At 40.7% G+C, this 19,533-nt stretch overlaps 1 protein-coding gene across 2 annotated transcripts in view; it reads right to left on the reverse strand.

Annotated features, from left to right (window-relative positions):
* The window catches only part of KCNG2 (potassium voltage-gated channel modifier subfamily G member 2), a 164,532-nt gene extending 145,312 nt beyond the window's left edge, over positions 1 to 19,220 (reverse strand). The window contains exon 1 of one of the 2 annotated variants that reach the window (XM_072604040.1): positions 19,110 to 19,220. The gene's annotated coding sequence lies outside the window, so the exon portion shown is untranslated. Of the gene's footprint in view, positions 1 to 18,444; positions 18,571 to 19,109 lie in introns of those variants that run through there. The other variant, XM_072604041.1, reaches the window with a different exon arrangement.
* Positions 19,221 to 19,533: the final 313 nt, after the last annotated feature.

Genomic DNA, 19,533 nt, shown 5'->3' on the forward strand with positions numbered 1-19,533 from the left:
TCCAATTGATAAATAGTGACAGGATATGAATAATTTTCAAGGAAAGATATCCAACCTATCTAAATCTGTATAAAAAATGCTGCAAATCACTAATAATTAGAGAAATGCCAGTTAACGCAACTGAAGTTCCACCTCACAGCCATCAGATTGGAAAAGATGAAAACGACAAATGTTTGTGGGCTGACAGGAAAACAGAAAGATTAATGCATTATTGATGGAGCTGTACGTTGGTCCAGCTATTCTGGAAATCAATTTAGACCTATGTCCATGCAACAGGACTAATATTTAACCAGCATTTCCCCAACACATGGGCTAAGCCTATTCCTTGCCTTTCCCCTCAACATTCCCCCAGTAGTTTTCTCTGAAAGGACACAAAGCTGTCTCTGGGTCCTGATTGGCTCTTGGCTACCTTGTCCCAACTTTCTGATCACCTATGTGCATAGGAAGTCCCATCTATGAGGGGTCCAGACCTTTGAGACCCTGCTCTGCAGATCAGACATGCTTTTTAAAGAGGTAAAGTAAGCTGTATCTGCCAAAGCTGGAGCTAAGTGCTACTATATCCTCGGTGATATGTATGTACACACATACATACGTATACACATATACATACATATACAGTATATATTCATGTACATATATATGCTTGTTGAGCATTTAGTAAGCACCTACTATGTGCTAAGCATTGTTCTATAGTTAAGTCAACATCTTTTGTTAACTGTATCTAAGAGTGTCTCATTTGGTCCCAAGACTGAATCTGAACTAATGGGTTCTATTGTCATCAAGTCCACTCCAACAGCCCCCAAAATGATACCACTATTGGACCTTTATGACAAAAATCAAAGAAAGTAGAAAAATACAAAAATGTTTACATTGCAATGTCAAAAAGCTGAAAATTAAGGAGGTATCCATCAACTGGGGAATTGTTGAAGAAATTATGGTATATTAATGTAATGTAATACTAGTGCACCCTAAGAAATGACAAAAAGGGACCACTGTTAGAGAAACCTATGAAGACTTACATGAACAAAGAGAAGTAAGAAGAATCAAAATAACAAGGTATATAATAACAATATTGGGAAAAATAATAATTACAAAAGACTTAAGAATTATGATCAATTCAATAATCAATAGGACTGATGATGAAGAATGCTACTACTTCATGACAGAGAGGCGATGGCCTAAATGGACAGAATGAGCATATATTTTTGGACACAGCCAATATGGGATTTATTTTTTTCTTGACTATGCAGTTTGTTACAAGGGTTCCCTCCTTTCACCAATCAAGTGGGAAAAAAGAAAAATAAGTCCAATCAGAATAATTTGCAAATATCTGGAGATTAATAAATATTTGTTGATTTGAATAGAAAAGAACAGATCAGAAAAGAAAAAAGAAATGTAAAAGAATTTTTTTTACTCTAGTAATTTTAAAACTCAGGAGAGAAAGCAAACTACTTACTATGCATGTTTTTTTAAACAGATAGGTGACAATACTCTTTTAAGCAAATCTAAAGGAGGCCCATAGATCATTTTAAGAAGAGAAACATTACTTCACAGGGTTGAGTTGAGAAATGAATATGTAAAAAGGAAAGTGCCACATACATCTGAGACATCAAACAATGAACTGGAATGACTTCATATCACCAATGCCATGCCAACAGACTGATTTTTTATGAAATGTGTCCAATTTCTCCTCTAGAGTACAACAAAAAAATGGAAGAAAGAAGCTGGGATTCAACATAGGTTGCAACATAAAGACTATACCTACGAAAGGTCAAAGGAGGTAAGAGATGAATGGCCAGACAAAAGGTCAACCATTCACCAATGTGAAAGGTATTATGGGCAGAAGGGAATTGCCTTGCTTGGGAAGATACTACAAATTCAGCTCTTGTACTTAAGAAGTAGCAGCCTTGGTACTCACTCCTCATCAGTACCCTCTGAATGGAGGGTAGAGCCAGGAACTCCTCAGCTTCCATTTGAAGGAGGGGGCACAGGACAGCTATCTCCTCATTTCTTACTTACCTATAGTCATTCTGGACTACTTTGACTTCTCCACCATGCTCCTGCCCAGCCTATCCCTCTTCTTTCCCCTCCTCCTCCTCCCTTTCCAGCTTTCTTTTGTATGTTGTCTTCCTCCATTATATTGTAAGCTCCATCAATCTTTTTCATATTTGTATCCCCAGGGCTTAGTACAGTGCCTGGTAAATTTGTTGTTCAATCATATCCACCTCTTCATGACCCCATTTGGGGCTTTCTAGTTTGCCATTTCCTTTTTCAGCTCATTTTACAGATGAGGAAAATGAGGCAAACAGGGCTAAGTGACTTGTTTAGGATCACACAGCTAGTGAGTGTGGTCAGACTGACTTTCTTTTCCCCATTCCTTTTTTCATCTGAGACTAACATAAAGGAGGAAAGAATAAAGGGAGATGCCCAAGTGATGTTGTCTCAATTTTTTTTCAATAAATATGGGGCAAAGTCCTAAGGTGGGAGAACAGCAGTAGAGAAGGTCTTGGAAGGCTTGAAAGAGCTAGAGAATGGGATTCTGTGACCCACAACCACATTGCCATTCTTACTGTAACTGAAACCAAACATATAAAGAAGTCACAAATTCTCCTCAGAAAGAAATAAAAGACTTGGCAGGGAAGACCTCTTGGAGGAAGCAGCATTTGAAGCGAACCTTACAGGAAGGGTGGAAATTAAATTTCATTTGGGGTATTTTTTCCTCAGTCCCTATTTTCACATTCCTCCTCCTCCTCCCTCTCTTTTTCTAACTGGATTTTGCCAGAGAGTAGAAATGTTGTGTCTTTTTTTTTTGCATGGCAAGTTACAAAGCCATGCCTGCTGCTTTTCTGGTTGACATCCTTTCAAATGGCACCCCTCATGCGACAGCAGGTTTATCCTTGTTTCCGCCTGCATAAGCCTTTAAAATCGGAGAGACAAAGCCCGAAGGGAACCACTACATCTGCATGGTCAACTGTGTGGAGAATATTAGTGTATTCTTTCAGCCAGGGCCTTGGCTCAGTTGCAGGGCAACCCTGAATGCAGAATAAGTATATAATTGAAGAACAGTTTAACATCCCTCATTAACACTGAAAAAGCTGAGTCTTCATAATGGATGGAGCTAGAAACTTTTTTTTTTTTTAAGAAAGCCAGGGAAAAAGCTAACAAGGGGGGGGTTTCTATGCAGTAGGCTAACCATGGAAAGAGAGAAATCTGTAAATTTGATTAAAGTCTGTTTGAATATATTTCTGCTATATCTTCTTAACTCACCTTCTGTTCTACATTATTGGGATGGAGTTTTAAGATGTTCCATGTATAAAAAAAATTTAAATACATACTGTGCAAGGGTATATGTGTGTGTGTGTGTGTTAAAAAAATTCCATGCCAGTAAAAAACATGCTGGTATATATAAGACTTGCTATATGAACAGGACCAGACTCTTTCAGGCATCATATTACAGTGCAGTGAAGGTTAGATTAGGAGTCAAGAGAAATATGTTTTAGTGTCTTTGCTGCTAATCACTGGAAGTCATTTAACCTGAGTTTCCTCCTCTTTAAGATAAACATGTTGGCCAAGATGACTTCTGAGCTCCTCTCCAGCTCTCACATTCTGTGATTCTATGATTATTATCATCATCATAATAGCCCACACTAGCAAGCTACATTTAACAATTTAAATCATAAAAAGAAGGTAGAGGAGCGTCTTCTCTATGAGGCATCTGAAAGCTAAATGAGTTAAGTGAAGGAGTGTCAGAGGCAGGCAGGAGAGACAAGGAAAGGAAATAATTTTTCCCCCTCATTTTCTCACTATCTTGTGCTTGGATTGACTAAACGTTAGTAAAATTAGTTGGCCTTGGCATGAAAAGGAAAGAATATCCTTTTTCTTTTTAAGGAGTTTGCACACCATGTTCCTATAACGGATTCTTTTAAATCACTGTTTCTGATTTCAGCCTGCAATGGGGTTGCTACAATCTATGGGCAGAATCTGTAGCTTCATTAACGTTCATACTCCCCCCAAGGATGCCAAATGTGACTATTTTATTCTTTATCATCTTTTAAGAACCAAAGACAGCTTAAAAAATAGCAGCTCAAGTGGGGAATTTCAGAATAAACTAGAAGGCCAGCAAAAGAGCCTTTGCTGTTATAATATTTATTCTACCCTTCCATTTTTATAAAAATAAAATAAATAAAAATAGGGGCAGCTAGGTGCTGCAGTGGATAGAGCACCAGTGCAGGAGTCAGGAGGCCCTGAGTTCAAATCTCACCTCTGACACTTGATACTAAATAGCTATGTGACCTTGGGCAAGTCACTTAACCTCAATTGCCTCATCTTGGGTCATCTCCAGTCATCATGATGAATATCTGGTCACTGGATTCAGATGGCTCTGGAGGAGAAGTGAAGCTGGTGACCTCCCCTCACCCAAAACAAAGACAAATTCAAGTCATATCATTATTTCTCTGATGGCATGGCCTTCTTTGGCAACAAAGGATGAGCACACACATAAAAATAGAATTTGAGAAATAACATGGCTATGACATGCTATCAGCGAAGACCTTCTTTTGACCTTTCTATCTTCCTAGAAGAAGTCAGCATGGCTCTTAGTGAACAGAGGCCCAACATTAGACCAAAGTTAGGTAATGATCAGCAAACTACACCATTGGCAAACCAGTAGGCTGTTTTTGATTGTCACCTTCCTTAGGGGATATACCTCAAAATACTTAAAAAATCTATTATTCAATCATTATGTGGGTACTACAACTGCCAGCACAAATTAAAATTCCTCTATGATTCAGTAGATGGGGTTTGAGAGTTACCATGGTGGAAAAATTTTAGAAACAGTAAGGTGACATAGTGGACCTGGAGGGTCCTGGAGTGAGGGGACCTGGAGTCAGAAACACTCCAGTTCAAATCAGGCCTCACACAAATTACTGGCTGTGTGACCCTGGGTAAGTCATTTAATTAACTCTCTTTATCTCTGTTTCTTCAACTGTAGAAGAGCAGCACCTACCTGGAAGGGTTGTTATGAGGATCAAACGAGATAATATTTGTAAAAGCACTTAGCATAGTGCCTAGCATGCAGCAGCTGCTATATAAAGCCTTATTCTCTTTCTTTTCTTTTCTTTTTTCTTTTCTCTTTTCTTTCTCTTTTCTCTTGCCTTCATCACCCTACAGCCTTATGGGGATGACAAACCTTTCTGAATCTGGCCAGTCTGGTGCTTGGACAACCTACAGTCTGACAGTAGACCAAGAATGTGTGCTTTGGGAACAACGGTCTTGGCTGCCCCGAATGAAATGACAGATCGTCCTTGTACTTAATTCCTTCCCTGTAAGCCTGTGCCAAGTCCTCATTGAAAGAAGCTATCATTAGTCAAGGCAGTGGTTGTTAGAGAACATTTTCATTGTCTCAGGAGCAATGTCTTGGACTCATGAGTAAAATTTTAAGTCATATGCAATTTCTTGCCATTTGGTTCCTAAACCTGAAACGATATCCTTGTACAAAGTATGAAAAGTATGGATTTCACTACAGCTTAGTCACTAGCTGCAGAATCAATGACAGTAAGGAAAAGTCATGTGGAAAATCATGGTTTAAAGCTCAAGATTCCTGTCTGGGCTTTAGTCTTCACAGACAGAATGTTTGCTTTCTGAAACTATTCAGGTTTGGAAGAAAGCTGTGAAAGAACAAAGGACAGTCAGCCCTTGCAAGCTGCTTAGTCTTAGTTTATGCATTCGTAAAACAGAAGGGTTGCTAATATTTTCATGGCTTACCTTATAGAGTTGGCCGAGGAAAATTCTTTGTAAAAGGTAATTGGAGGCATTACGGTGTCACAGGCAGGACGCTCAGGAACACCAGGGCTCAAGTCCCCTCTCTAACAAGTATTGGTCACACAGCCCTCAGCAATTCACTAAACTTCTCCCTGAAAACTCTTTAAGACCAGAAGGTTTAGGGCATTGGCTAATCTGCACTTGTGGAAGGAATTTCCTAATTTAGAGTTAAAACTTGTATAAAATTTGTTTGAAAATTTATACAAGTATGACACATGACGTTATTATCTCATAATTCAACAATTTCATCTGAAGACCATACCTTAAATAAAAACCAGTAAGACCATAGCATAAGTAAAAAGTAATAAGTGGGTCCACATACAAAATCTGAAATGATTTGCTGTTTCCATGCCAAAGCAGATTACCCTAGTTACTCTCCCTTCCTCCCTTCCTTCTTTCCTTCTTCCTTCTGTTTTTTTTCTTTCTCTCAGCAGTTAGATGGGAGCACTGGGCCTCAAGTCAGGACCATGTTAATTCAAATTCACCTTCAGACATTTCCTTAATAGCTGTTTCCCTAGGCAAATCATTTAACTACCGTCTGTCTCAGTTTCCTCCTCTGTAAAATAGGGATAAGAATAGCACCTACCTCACAAGATTGTTGTGAATATCGGATGAGATATTTGTAAGGTGCTAAGCACAGTGCCTGGAACATAGTACAAACTTAACAAATGCTTGTTCCCTTGTCCTTCCCTACTCCCCATCATCAATACCTTTGAATAAGTATTGTGCATCTGATAGCCTACATGCACCAAATATACTATTTTACACGTTGAAAGTGCTAACATATCATATGTCTTCAAAAGAATATGCTGGGCAACAGATGAAATTAATCAAAGGGTCAGTCAGACATAGAGTTTTCAGCAGAGCTGTAGAATTTTTTATGAACTGATGGAATCTATTATCTTGAACTATGAAAGGCAGTGATAAGGAAGAAAATGATGAACCTGTCTACATCAGTAGGCATGGGGTCAGTGGACAGCAGGATTCTACACCAAAAATCTGATTACGATGGGGTCAAAGAGGAAAATATTTAAACTCAGATACGAATGACCTACCACGACCAACCACAGCGACAGCCAAACTAATTCTAAATTCTCAGACTGGCTTTAATCTCTTCCACATCACATAATTCAATAAATTGCTAGAACAAACTCCCGAATGGAAATATTTTAAGATGTTCAGCATCTTAAATGCTTGGGAAATATTTGCTCCACTTTTCACCCTGAATCCAGAATCATTAACTAAAGCAATTGGGTAAGAGAGGAAAAGCCACAGGAAGCAACACAGCTAAGCACCAGGGGGCTTGGGACGTGGTGGTGAAACAAACTTAAAAGCTATACATTTTAATACTGGTAGATCAGGCAGATTTATCTAGGAGCTTCAAAGTGAAACATAATTATAACATAGAGGAAATGATACCCATTCAGAGGGAGCTCCCTCAGCTTTTACCTCCACTCCATGGGTGGTAATATCACTACCCACCTTCTCTTCCTTCCAAGCTGTCTCAAAGAAGTATCCCTATACCTCACCAAGGCTGTGCCTTTGATCCTGTTCTCTCCTTCCTCTTCCATGTCTCTACTTTAGCAGCCATTTCTTTTCTCCCGTTCATCCAAGATCCCTTCCAAATTTAAATCCTATGATCTTCAATATTGTCTTCTTCACTGGCCCCTTCCCATCTATCTATAAACAAGCACAGATTTTCACAATCCTAAAAAGTATTCTGCAGACCCTTCTATCCCTTCTACCATATTCTTTTCTTCTTTTTTTTACAGGGAGTTTTGCTATCCACAACTCTCAGTGCAGTGACCAATCGTGGTTCCAGAGGACTACAAAGTAATTGACTAATATGCATAATGAGATGTACATTTTTGAACATGGCCAATATGGGAATTTGTTTTGCTTGACTATGCTTTTGTTACAAGGGTTTTCTTTTTCTTTTTTTTTCAGATAGGTAAAGGGAGGAGGGAAAAACAAATGCTTGATAATTAAAAAGAATGAAATTTATTTTTTAAAGTGTCTATAGTTGATACTGTCATTTTCTTACCACTTACTCTGTCCTTTCTCCTTTCAATTTGGCTTTTATCCCTATCACTTTGCCCAGTTGCTCTCAGAGGTCACTGATGACTTCATAATCACCAAATTAAGTGGCCTCATATTCACTCTTCATCCTCTCTGACTCCTTTGAAGCATTCGGCACTACTGTTATTTGCCCATTCTCCTGCTTCCAAACATTTTCTCCTCCCTTGTCATTGAAGATATAAAATTGTCCAACTAATTTTTCACTCAGACTCGTCTTCCTCTTCTTCATCCTTAAAGTAGGCATTGGTTCTTTTTTTCTCTCTATGTTCTTGCTTTCAGCAAGATACTCTCATAACTTATTTATCCCTTCTAGTCATAGTTCATCATTCATTCACTAAATAATAGTCCAAGCAAGAAGAGATAAAGACCTGAACAGAGTTGTGTCTGTATAAGTAGAAAGAAAGGGAATGATCTAAAGGGAGAAACCAGCGAGATTCAGCAGTGGATTAGATTGATAGGATAAGGGAGACTCAGTAGCTGAAAATGATACTGAAGTTGTGAGCCTGGGTGATTGGGAGAATGGAGATAGCCTTAATGGAAAATAGGAAAGTCTGAAGGAGGAAGTATGTTGAGGGGGAGAGATAATGAGTTCTGTTTTAGATATATTGAGTTTGAGATGCCTACAGGACATCCAGTCTAAGAAGTTCAAGAGATAGTAGGAGATTTGTGACTGTTGTTCAGCAGACAGGCTGGGGTTAGATGTTCTGGGAACCATCTTCATAGAGATGGTAACTGAACTCATGGGATCTGATAATATTACCAGCTAACAGAGCATAAAATGAAAAGAAAAGGGAGCCTAGCTCAGGGACTCTGGGGATACCCCAGGTCAGTCGGTGTGACATAGATAAAGCAGCAAAAAAAAAAGATTGAGGAGAGGAAGGACTAGTAAGAAGAGAACCAGAGGACAGTGTCATACATCCCAGAGTGAGGAGAGTATCCAAAGGGAGAGAGAGGATTATCGACAGTATCAAATGCTACATGAAAAGTCGATGAGAATGATCGTTTTAAAAGGACATTAAATTCGACATGCTTAGAAGAGGAGGAAGTCGAAGTTGCTTTCTCAAGTTGTTTAGCCATGAAGGGGAAGAGAAAAATAACTTGTAGGAAGGGTTGGATGTTTTTTAAAGGGGGAAAGGGAAAGAGAATATGCATTTATATAGCATCTGCTATGAGTCAGTTACTGTGCTAAGCACTTTACTGATACTATCTCATTTGGTCCTCACAACAATCCTGCAGAGTAGGAGCTGTTATTATTCCCATTTTATAGTTGAAGAAATTGAAGTATAGAAAGATTAAAGAGCTTGCCCACAGATACACAGCTCTTAAGTGACTGAGGCCAGATTGGAACTTAACTCTAGACTCAGGCTCTCTCTATCCACTATGCCTCCTAGGTACCTCGATGCCAAGAAGAATCAGGGAAAACGTGGACATAGTTGTAGGCATCAGAAAAAGAGACAGTAGAAAGGGAGAGGTTGAAAATAAAAGAGAGAGTGGAGATGATACTGGGGGCAATCTGCAGGATACGTCAGGAGAGAAGGGAATCAAGGACACATATAGAGTGTCTGGCCTTGGCAAAGAGAAGGGCCATTTCTTCATGTGAGACTAGCATAAAGGAGGGAGATGTCTGAGTGATGTGAATAATCTGAATGTTTTTTCAATGAATATGAGACAAAATCCTAACCTGAGAGAATAGGGGTAGAGGAGCTAATGGAAAGCTTGAAAGAGAAAGTACGGAGGGTGGGAGAGCAAATCCATTCAGGAGAACAGAACTATTGTCTTGCTTCTATGTGAACCCAGTTGATATCAGATAACAGAAATTTGTGGTGGCACCAGTTAGAGCAGTTTCATGATTTCCTCTAGCTCTGTTCAGTTGTACGTGAATAGGAGTGCAAGTGGATGGTGGACAGTCCAGGGTTTGGGCTTGCAAAGGTGTGATCTGCTATAGGACAAAGGTGCAAGGTTGGAAAACAGTATGGAGTTGGGATGGGGAAAGGAAGGAGAAGGAAAAAGAACTTAATTGTGGAGGGAATGGAAGACATAATGATAATGAAGACTAGGATGGGGGTCACAAAATTTAGGGACACATGGAATAATAAAAGACTATCATCAGATAAAGGAATTTTGGAGTTCATGAACATGGAACATTTGCAATTGACACCAAGAGCAATGATTTGACTATCTATGGGAAACAGATAAAGTGGAAGAGTAGGTCACTGGAATTGAATAGACTGAGGAACTGGGAAGTTAAAGTATTTGAGGGGGTGTCAATATGTTGAAGTCCTTTAGTGTGCAGGAAGACATGGGGAGGAGAGAAAGACTGTGGGTCTAGATAATGAACTTGATGAAAGAAGGAGAATACATCCTGGGGGCTTGAAAGGGGTGTGTGTCCATAGGTGACAACCACCCAATCTGGATTGGGTGATAAATTTGGTTAACATGAATTTTAAAGGTGATGTGTTTAGTGAATTGGTCAAGAGAAGGTCTGGAAGTAGCAATGATAAAGATATATTGAGTATTATATATAATTATAAGAATAGGAAAATAGAGATTGTATATCAGCAGCAGGGGATTTGGAATTATTCTGGTATGGAGTGAGTATAGTGTTAAACATTGAGCAGTGAGTCCAAGCTGAGTATCAGTAGTTGGAGAGAAAGTCTTTGCAGGCAGAATGGGCTTAGACAATTCAAGGTCCTCCCTTGAGGTTTAGCTTCATGGGAAATGGACATGTACCTTAAAAGTCTCAAGGATCACCTTCTCAGAGAAGGCAAGAACAGGAGGAGGCATGAGAGCCCACTCAAAGACCAAGGTGTCTTGCTTGTCCTGGAGAAGGCCTTGGAGCAGGAGGTCTTAAACTTTAATAGCTTAAAATTGCACTAAGACTTCTGAGACACCTCATTTAATTTTCTCTCTTTCCTGGTTGTTAGTATCAAACACACCAATGATACTATTTTCATATGATTTTTCCACCTCCTCCAAAAGGAGATTTTTCTTCTTGGAAAAAACAAAATATATTACCCTTATTAATGTGCTATGGCTATTTTGGCATTAATGTAATGCTTTAGAAATACAAAATGCAGACCAAAAAGTATGTAAATGCTTTACCTCACTTATCTTCACAGCACCTTTTTGAGGGAAATAGTGTAAGCATTATCCCCACTTCAGAGATGAAAAGACTTGTGCCAGCTAATATATCTATTAAGTGGCTGAGCCTGGGACAGCATCATTCTCCTTCCTTCTTTTGCTTCCTCAAGTGATATAAGTAGAAGAATCCCAGCTTCCTCAGAATTTACTAATGTCTCATGAAAAACACTGAAAAGTAACACTTTCATCCTTCCTTTGCCCATGCAGTTAATCTGTACAACTGGCATTAGTTTTAATGAATTTTACTTTTCTGTCATGTGTTCACTTAATTGCATTAATTGCCATGCTCTTAAATATGATGTTCTGATTTGAAATCTCTTATATAATATTTTTCCCTTATGGCAATCTGAAAGAAAAAAATAGAACAAAACCCACCATTACCCCCCCTCCACACACACCAGAAACAAAAATCTAATTAGGTCCTTTAAGCTACAATTTAGCACAACGTGCTGCCAGATTTAGTGAGGAACCTTCTTCAGATGAGCCTGAGGGGTTCTCAGGCTACTGTGGGTCCTGATAACTCTAGCCTTTTGATTTTACATTATAGAAATCTATCCTCAAATTAAGACTTGACAATTTTAAACATCTAGAAGAGTAAATTAAATTGTGACAGTTTAATCTCCAAAGATTACCAGCTATATCTAAAACATACTCTGCCTTAATGACGAAAATTTTTAACAAGGGTTCAGGTTATCCTAAAGAAGTCCTTTCCTGATCTGCTGGAGAGAAGAAACAGATGTCTACCATCTGGAATAGGGTACACTTTGTTAACATGGCTCTGGTAATGAGCCATAAGAAAAACAAAGATGCTGTTAAAAGCTAAGAAATGCTACGTTTTTAAACTTCATCCAAAAGCATAGCTCCATTTCAATGGCTTGGAAGGGACAGGTAACCAAACAGGCTAAGTTTTTGGGCTCATCTTTGGAGACTGAGGAGCCACTAGAGGTGGAAGTTATATATGCTTAACTTCTTATTTTCAGATTTATCTCTCCTCTGGCTATGTGTCATTTTTTGCCTTTTACCTCAGCATAGGAAGCAGAACATACAAAGCACTTAATATTTACTCAACTGAATTTTGTACTATGTTTAATTTAGTTCATTATTTGTCCTAGAGAATATCTTTCAACCTATAAGAATATTCTTTTGTGAATATAGTCTTTATTACATCTCTAATGACATGTTTCTCCTCCAATTCACAGTTTTTGACTGCTCTTTGGACAAGTGAAACAGATTATCTTGTATCCCATTCCCATGACTAAATGGTCTGGTAGAAGTATTTTATCTTTTAAATAGTTTTATCTGATAATTGTTTTGAGGGCTAAGACTTAGAAAAGATTGGGTGTCTATTTGCCTACAGCAAGTATCCTTAACCTTTTAATCTGCTCTGGGTCCCTTCAGACTCAGGTCAGTGAAGTCTAGACCTCTTCTCAGGATAAACTTTTTAAATGAATAAAATCAAATACACAGGATTACAAAAGAAACCAATTATATTGAAATACAATTATGAAAAGAAAATTTTAAATCAGTTCATCGACACTCCCCTCCCCACAAGTAAAGCACCCTCAGTACATAATATGAGGTACGTAATTTCAGTTCTTAAAAATTCATTTTTAAAACTAGTCTATTTTCTTCATTTTAATTACCCCCCCCTTACATTAGACTATACACTTCCTGAAAGCAAGGGGTATGTTTTTATCTTTCTTGGTATCCCCAGGCTTAGCACAGTGCCTGGCACATGGTAGGTGCTTAATAAATACTAGTTTATTAACTGGAAACAAATTTTTTGAAAATCATGAACGTTTGAAGCATTTCTCTAATATAAACCATCCTGCTAATGACACTTTTTAAAACAATGAACTTCGAGTCACTGATGGTTCAGAAGAAAACATGAGGTAGGGTGGCATAGTGTATGGAGCTCTGGTCTTGGACAGGAAGACATTTGTTCAAACCCTATCTCCCACAAAAATAGTGGCTGTGTGACCATGGGCACACAGTGCTTTAGGCAACTTTCTAAGACTCTAAGTTACAGAGAAGGGGCTGATTGATTAGCTTGTTGGAAAAAAGTTCCTCACCATGAATTTCCTTCAAAATAAAATCATATAATCCAGTAAAACACACACGTATGTATTCACACAAGTAAAGACCTAACAGAGTTGGAAAGGGCCTTAGGACAAGCTATTCCACCATTCTTTATAGATTAAGAAATTGAGACCTAAAAGATTAATGACCTGCCCTTGGTACTAATTAGTGGCAGTGCTAGAACTAAGTCCAAGTTCTTTTCTGGCTCCTAGTCTAGTGTTCTTTTCGCTATTCCAAACAACCTCCACACTTTATGCTGTTAGAATGTTATTATGATAGAATAAAAAGGGGGTCTACCAAATATAAGATATCCCATTTGCAAATAATAACATCTCCACTACTTTTCTTCAGCACCACATCCAAGTGAGTGAGATAAGAGCTCTCCAGAGGTCCAGCATATTATCCTTAACTTTCCATTTCATTCTGCTTTGATCCCTTCACATCCTGTCATTCATTTACTCATCCCCTTTCAGTACAATCACATCTTAATTCTGGCCCCATACGTTCCCCTTTTCTTATTTCCACCTCCACAATCCTTTCACACTGGCACACAAGCCTGGAACAACCTCCCACTCCCTATACAACCCTCTGACTCTTCCTGCCCTCTTTTTAATATCTAAAAAAAGATTTACTTCATGAAAACCTATACAGAAACCATCATTATGAGGAAAATGACCTCAAAGAGACAATGCATCATAAGAACATGTGACTTCCTCCTAAACTCTGTCCCATTCTCATGTGTCTGGCAGACATTACAGATGCCCTCCATTTCTTTTATAAGTTTTGTCAAAGGGGTACTGAATTTTGAATTCCCATACTTCCTCATATCAGTTTTATGATTGTGGTCTATAACTTAACTACTTGAGCCTTCAGTTTCTTCCTCTGTAAAATGAAAGGAAGTAAATTAAATGATGTCTAAGAACTCTTAGGGCTATAAAGTTTGTGTTACTTTAATTCTTCCATTCGAAGTCCTGCTTAAATATCTCATCATAGTAGGGCAGTCATCATGGGGACCTGAAAGCTATACCAGTGGAAGACAAACTTTGGCTGGCAAGCCCTACCAAGGAAGAAAGTCTTCAAGTAGCGGACATCATTGGATGACTTGTCTACTGTCCAGGGATCAGTCAGGTTCAATTCAGAAATGCTTATCATCAGAACAGTGGTTTAAAAGTAATGACTTTTTGAGGGGAGGAGGGTTTCACAGCAATTCATGAAGCTGTCTGTTAAGGTGTCAAAGTCTGTTGGGAGGAAACAGTACTCTCATTGACAAAATTATAGATTTTTAAAAATTCCTATATTTGGGCATTGTTGTATAGTAGAAGAAGTCCTGAAATTGGATCAGAAGACCAGATTATCAGACTTAGTAGCTGTATAACCCTAGGCAAGTCACAACCTTTTTGAACCTCAGTTTCCCTGTCTATAAAATGAACATCATAATATTGGTGCTACCTACTGCATTAAGTTGTGTGGAATTTTATAAACATGTATACATATATGTGTATACATATACAAACACACATATGTATATATTACATATATGTATATGTAGAGAGAATTGTGAGTTGATATGCTCCATATTATTTACTTATAAACAGTATATGTAGTAATCAATCAATAATTGCTTATTAGGTACCTCCTACGTGCCAGGGACTATACTAGGTACTGTGGATGAAAAAACAAAATGAAACATTCCCTGCCCTTGAGGAATTTACATTGGATAAGAGGAGACATCAAGTACAGATATAAATATATTCAAAATAAACATGTTACTTTTGAGGGGGAGACAATAGTTGCTGGGGGTGGGGAGGATAGTCAGAGAAGGCCCCATGTGATGACATTTGAGCTGAAGCTTGAAGAAACCTATGGATTCTAAGAAGCAGACGTAAGAAGGAAGTGTATTTCAGATAGAGGGGTCAGCCAGTCCAAAGACGCAAAGAGAGTAGATGGAATGTCCAGGGTGAGGAACACTAAGATGACCGAGGTAGCTCTGCTGAAGAGGATACATAAAGGGGAATAAGACAAGATAGGTTCGAGCCAGACTGCTAAACAGGAGATCTCGTATTTAACCCTAGAGGTTATAGGGAGCCTTTGGAGTCTGCCAGACCTATGTTTTTGAATATCACTTGTGAAATCGTGTGGAGCAAAAGTATCCAATTTGAACTGCCCAAATTGGAACAAAGCATAATTAGAAAATGCTTAACAAAATAAATAAAACTATAATGCAACATAAATCATGTTAACTTGAGGTTTTCTAAGTCAATGTGTGCTCTGTGGGGTGTTTCTATTCCTGTTTGACACCAGCGGTGTGGAGGATGGGAAAAGGGACAGACTAGAGTGAGAGGCTGAGTAGGAGGCTATAGCACTCATCTAGACAAGCTAATGAATTAGGAAGATATCTGTGAGTGGAGAGAAGGGACTGAATTCAAGAAATGTTGTGGATGTTAAAATGAGCAAAACTAGCCAATAGATTTGATATATAGAACGAGGGAAAGTAAGGAGGCAAGGATAACTCCAGCGTCCCAAACTCTAGGCCAAAATCGTCAGAATCTTGGACTTAAAAACAGTTCATTTATTGAGCATCTAACATACACAGGTCACTAAGCTGAACCCTGAAAGAAAGAAGACTAGTTCTGCTAAAGCATTTTACCTCATTTATCCTGGCTATGTTTCTTTCCTTTGTATTCCCATATCCACCAAAATGCAGCTTTTTTAAAAAATAGAGTTCCAGATGATTAAAAAAAACCTTTTACACAGTGGAACATGAAAACTGAAAAGGAGAAGAAATCAAATGCTATTTTGGCTTTGACCTTGAAAAAGAAAGTCTGAAGGGTGTTTTCAGTCTTTTATAATTGCTGTCCTATTGAGCTACAAAAAAAGTAGATCTTTAAAAAAAAAACAATTACTATACACTTCTTGATGTGTTTAGAAGACATACAATAAGAGGTCCAAAACCCAGGGAACTGAATTATCCAAAATATGCTTTCAAAATGCAGAGTCCAGTATATGCCATTATACTATGATGCAAGTGCCCCAACAATAGAATATCTCCATTGACTTCCTAGCTATTATTAATAAGTTAAAGTCCTTATATTCACTTCATAGTCTGATTATGATTTTTAAATATTGATAAGTAGATGAAAAGCAGAAGAGAAACATCCCTCATTTGAAAGAATGCTTCTGTTTAGTCAGGTACCAATGTCTGCATTTTACAGAAGAAATTAAAACCCCACTGTTCTGACTACATTGTAGGACAATTTACATTAATTGAACCATATATACTCTATAACCCGAATATTTTAAACATTTGCTTCTTGAAAAAAGTCAGATATTGAAGAGTTAATCCAGTCTTGCGCTTAAACAGTTCCATAGGGATCATATCATAATGTAACCAACCCAAGTTTTCCTAACAATGTGAAAATCCATTATTCACAGCATGCCACTTGATCATAAAATTAGATTTGAGCAAGAGAGCTTTATAGCCTTAGGGAAATGGGGGTCCTTGGAGCAAACGGAAGAGGGAAAGGGGAGGGAGAGAGAGGCTTTTTAAAAGAGAAAGGAGGAAAGACTTCCTAAAATCCACACTATCCACATAAGTACTATACATTAGCAGAGCAAGCCTCAGTCACAAAATGCCAGAGATCAGTGTTTCTTTTCTGTTTGGGAAGGTAGGATGAGGAAGAGGGGTGGGAAATAAAGGGAGGGTTAAACATTAAGCTACCAGTTTTAAATTACATCTGACGCTTTCCTTGTATAAGCATCACCCATGCGCAACTACTAGAACTAGAAGAAGCAGCAGGGGGTCTGAACTGAAACCGTCAGAATTTAAACATTGTTATTAAAAGAACATCTTAAAGACAGAGGTGGAGAAGGTAGAGGGCCTATGTGCAAGAAACATGCAAAGGGGAAAAGATAGACCCTAGGTTATCACCAGAGTACCCCGGCTGTCACCACTGTGGTGGTCCTCTTGGTTCCCGGAAAAACAGCAAAGGGGATTCCATCCCCAAACTCATTCACAGCTCCCTCTGATTCGTCTTCACTTAAAGTACTTCCAGACTACAGCGAGCCAAAGGAAATGGGATGGTTGCTGCTGACTACAACAAACCAAAAGAAACTCAAATCAAAGCCCACAACTCTAGCAGACCTTTCTTTAGCCCTATGCCCCTCGGACCCTTGAGCTAACGTCGAAGGCAAGGGGGAGGATATGGAAAGGAGGAAGTCCAGAGCTCCCTTCCATCAGAGCCAACCCCAGATCCCAGTGGTGTTGATTGAGGTGAAATACTCGTCCAGAGGCAGGATTTTTATTCTTTTTAATCAAGAAGCATGCCCTCGCTCTCACCCTGCACCCAGCTGAATTAATTTAAAATTCATATCCAGGTGTCACTCTCTCTTGGTTGTACCCCATTCTCCCGGACAAGCCACCTCTCAGTCCTTGGGCAAAGGGACCACGGAGAGCAAATTAGAGTTCCAGCCACTTTGCTTGAAGTTTCGTCCAGCCTCCAGAGCAGCTCCCAGCCCGTAGATGGCTAGCTAGTAGCATTCTTTACCGCCAGGAGAGAAGGCTGAGGACCGGCAGAGAGGCCAGGGGAAGGTTGAGCTCAGCAGAGTGAAAAAGGTGGAAATGTGGGCTGAGGATGAAGGGGAATGAGAAGCAGTCAATCTAGCAGCCGCCCCACTCACTTGGTGATCTTGGAAGTGAGGGAGGGTTTGTGTAGACACAACACCTACATCAAAACCCAAGGCAAGTCATGCAAGATGGGATGAATCAACCCACGGCGTGCATATTCCCTTACCTTGTTAGAAGTAGGAGAGGAGCTAGAGGACCCTGGCTTCCTTGGGTAGACAGCTCGGACTCCCTCCCAGCTGGAAGCATCAGCTTTCCCAATACCTCCCCCACACATCCCACCTGCAAGAGCCCAAGCACCTGCACCTCACTCTGCGCCTCATTCCCGACTCTGGCATTGCATTCCTTGGAAGGGAATTTGAGCCCACCTGTGTGTCCCCGCCACGCAAAGGACCCTAAGGCGTACAGATGTAGTAGGGACCCCAGGGGCCATCTAGACCTACCCTCTTATTTTAGAGGCCCAGGGTCACACTGGTAGTAAGCTTCGGAAAGAGAGTTTAAATCCAAGCACCTAGACCCCCGAACTAAGGCTCTGTCCCCGAGGGATGCACGCGAGAAATTCCTGCCAGGGCGTTACCCCCAAGATCCTTGCCCTGAGCTCAAGTCGGCTGAAGTCCTCCAGGACTGAGCAGGGAAGGAAACTTTTCCTCCCCAAGGACCGTCCCTTTCCTCCCTTCCTTCGGGTCTCCGCGGGGTCCCCTCACCTCCTGCCCGCTCGCTTCGCCTCCCTTCCCGGTCCGGGCCACTGGAGCGCAGCGCAGCGCAGCGGAGCAAGGGCTGAGCGAGTTGTTTAGGTGCCTGAGGAAGGTCCCGGGTACTTGCCTCTCTCTAGGCTGCCTCCGCCTCCGTCCAGGCTGCCTGCCTCTGCCCTCTGCAGGCGGCGCGGGCTGGCTCGCGGGCTCTCAGAGAGGAGACCCCAGGGACAAGAAAGACCAGCCCCAGGCTGACTGCACACGTGGGGTGCCGGAGCAAGTTCGCTTCCCAAGTGTCCCCTCGGGTTGCCAGCTGGGGAGTGGGCTCCTTAGGGAGCTGCGGGAACTCGGCCAGAAAAGGAAGAGGAGAAGCGGAGCCTCGGAGGCTCCGGCGCCCCCGAGCGCTCTCCTGCCAGATCTCCCCCGACCTCCGCCCTCACATTGCTGGCGCTAGCTGAATGAACCATGCGACGGCCAGGCCACCACCACCTCCGCCGCCGCTGCCCTCCTCCAGTCTTGGGTTCAGCCCAGCTGCCGCCGCCCTCTCTTCTCTTTCTGCCTCGCCCCCACCCCCTGTACCTTCCCCTCTGCCCGGGCTTGGAGTTGGAGCCACTGGGCGCCAAGGGTCACTTTCCTAACTTCGCTCGTAAGGCTATCAAATAGGTGGACGGACTTACAGGTGTTGCTGCAGGGAAGAACGGGGTCCCGGGGTTTCTCGGGGAGCCGGAAACTGGGAAACCTGCTTCTGCAGTCCGCTTCTCGCTCGGAGCTCTCCGCCCCCTAGGAAACTCACTCTCACGCTGATTCTCAGTCTAACTTAGTGGCGCCACAGTCGGGCTAAGTGAGGTGGGCAGCTAGGCGTCCACACATCACCCTCTTTCCATCCACTCTCTCCCCGATCCCAATCCTCAACATACACCCCAATAAAGGGGGCCCTGCTGTTGGAAATCCTGGCATGGATTGCCACCACTTAGGTCTCTTCTTTCTGTCTTCAAATAGCAATATACCCTTGATAGGAGAAGCAAACGGAGAGGCTCCGAGCGGGCGTAAAAGCAAATATGGCAACTGACAAACTTCAAAGGAAAGCCAGGCCACTTATCT

Source organism: Notamacropus eugenii, chromosome 4, assembly GCF_028372415.1.
Source record: "Notamacropus eugenii isolate mMacEug1 chromosome 4, mMacEug1.pri_v2, whole genome shotgun sequence".
NCBI lineage: Eukaryota > Metazoa > Chordata > Mammalia > Diprotodontia > Macropodidae > Notamacropus > Notamacropus eugenii.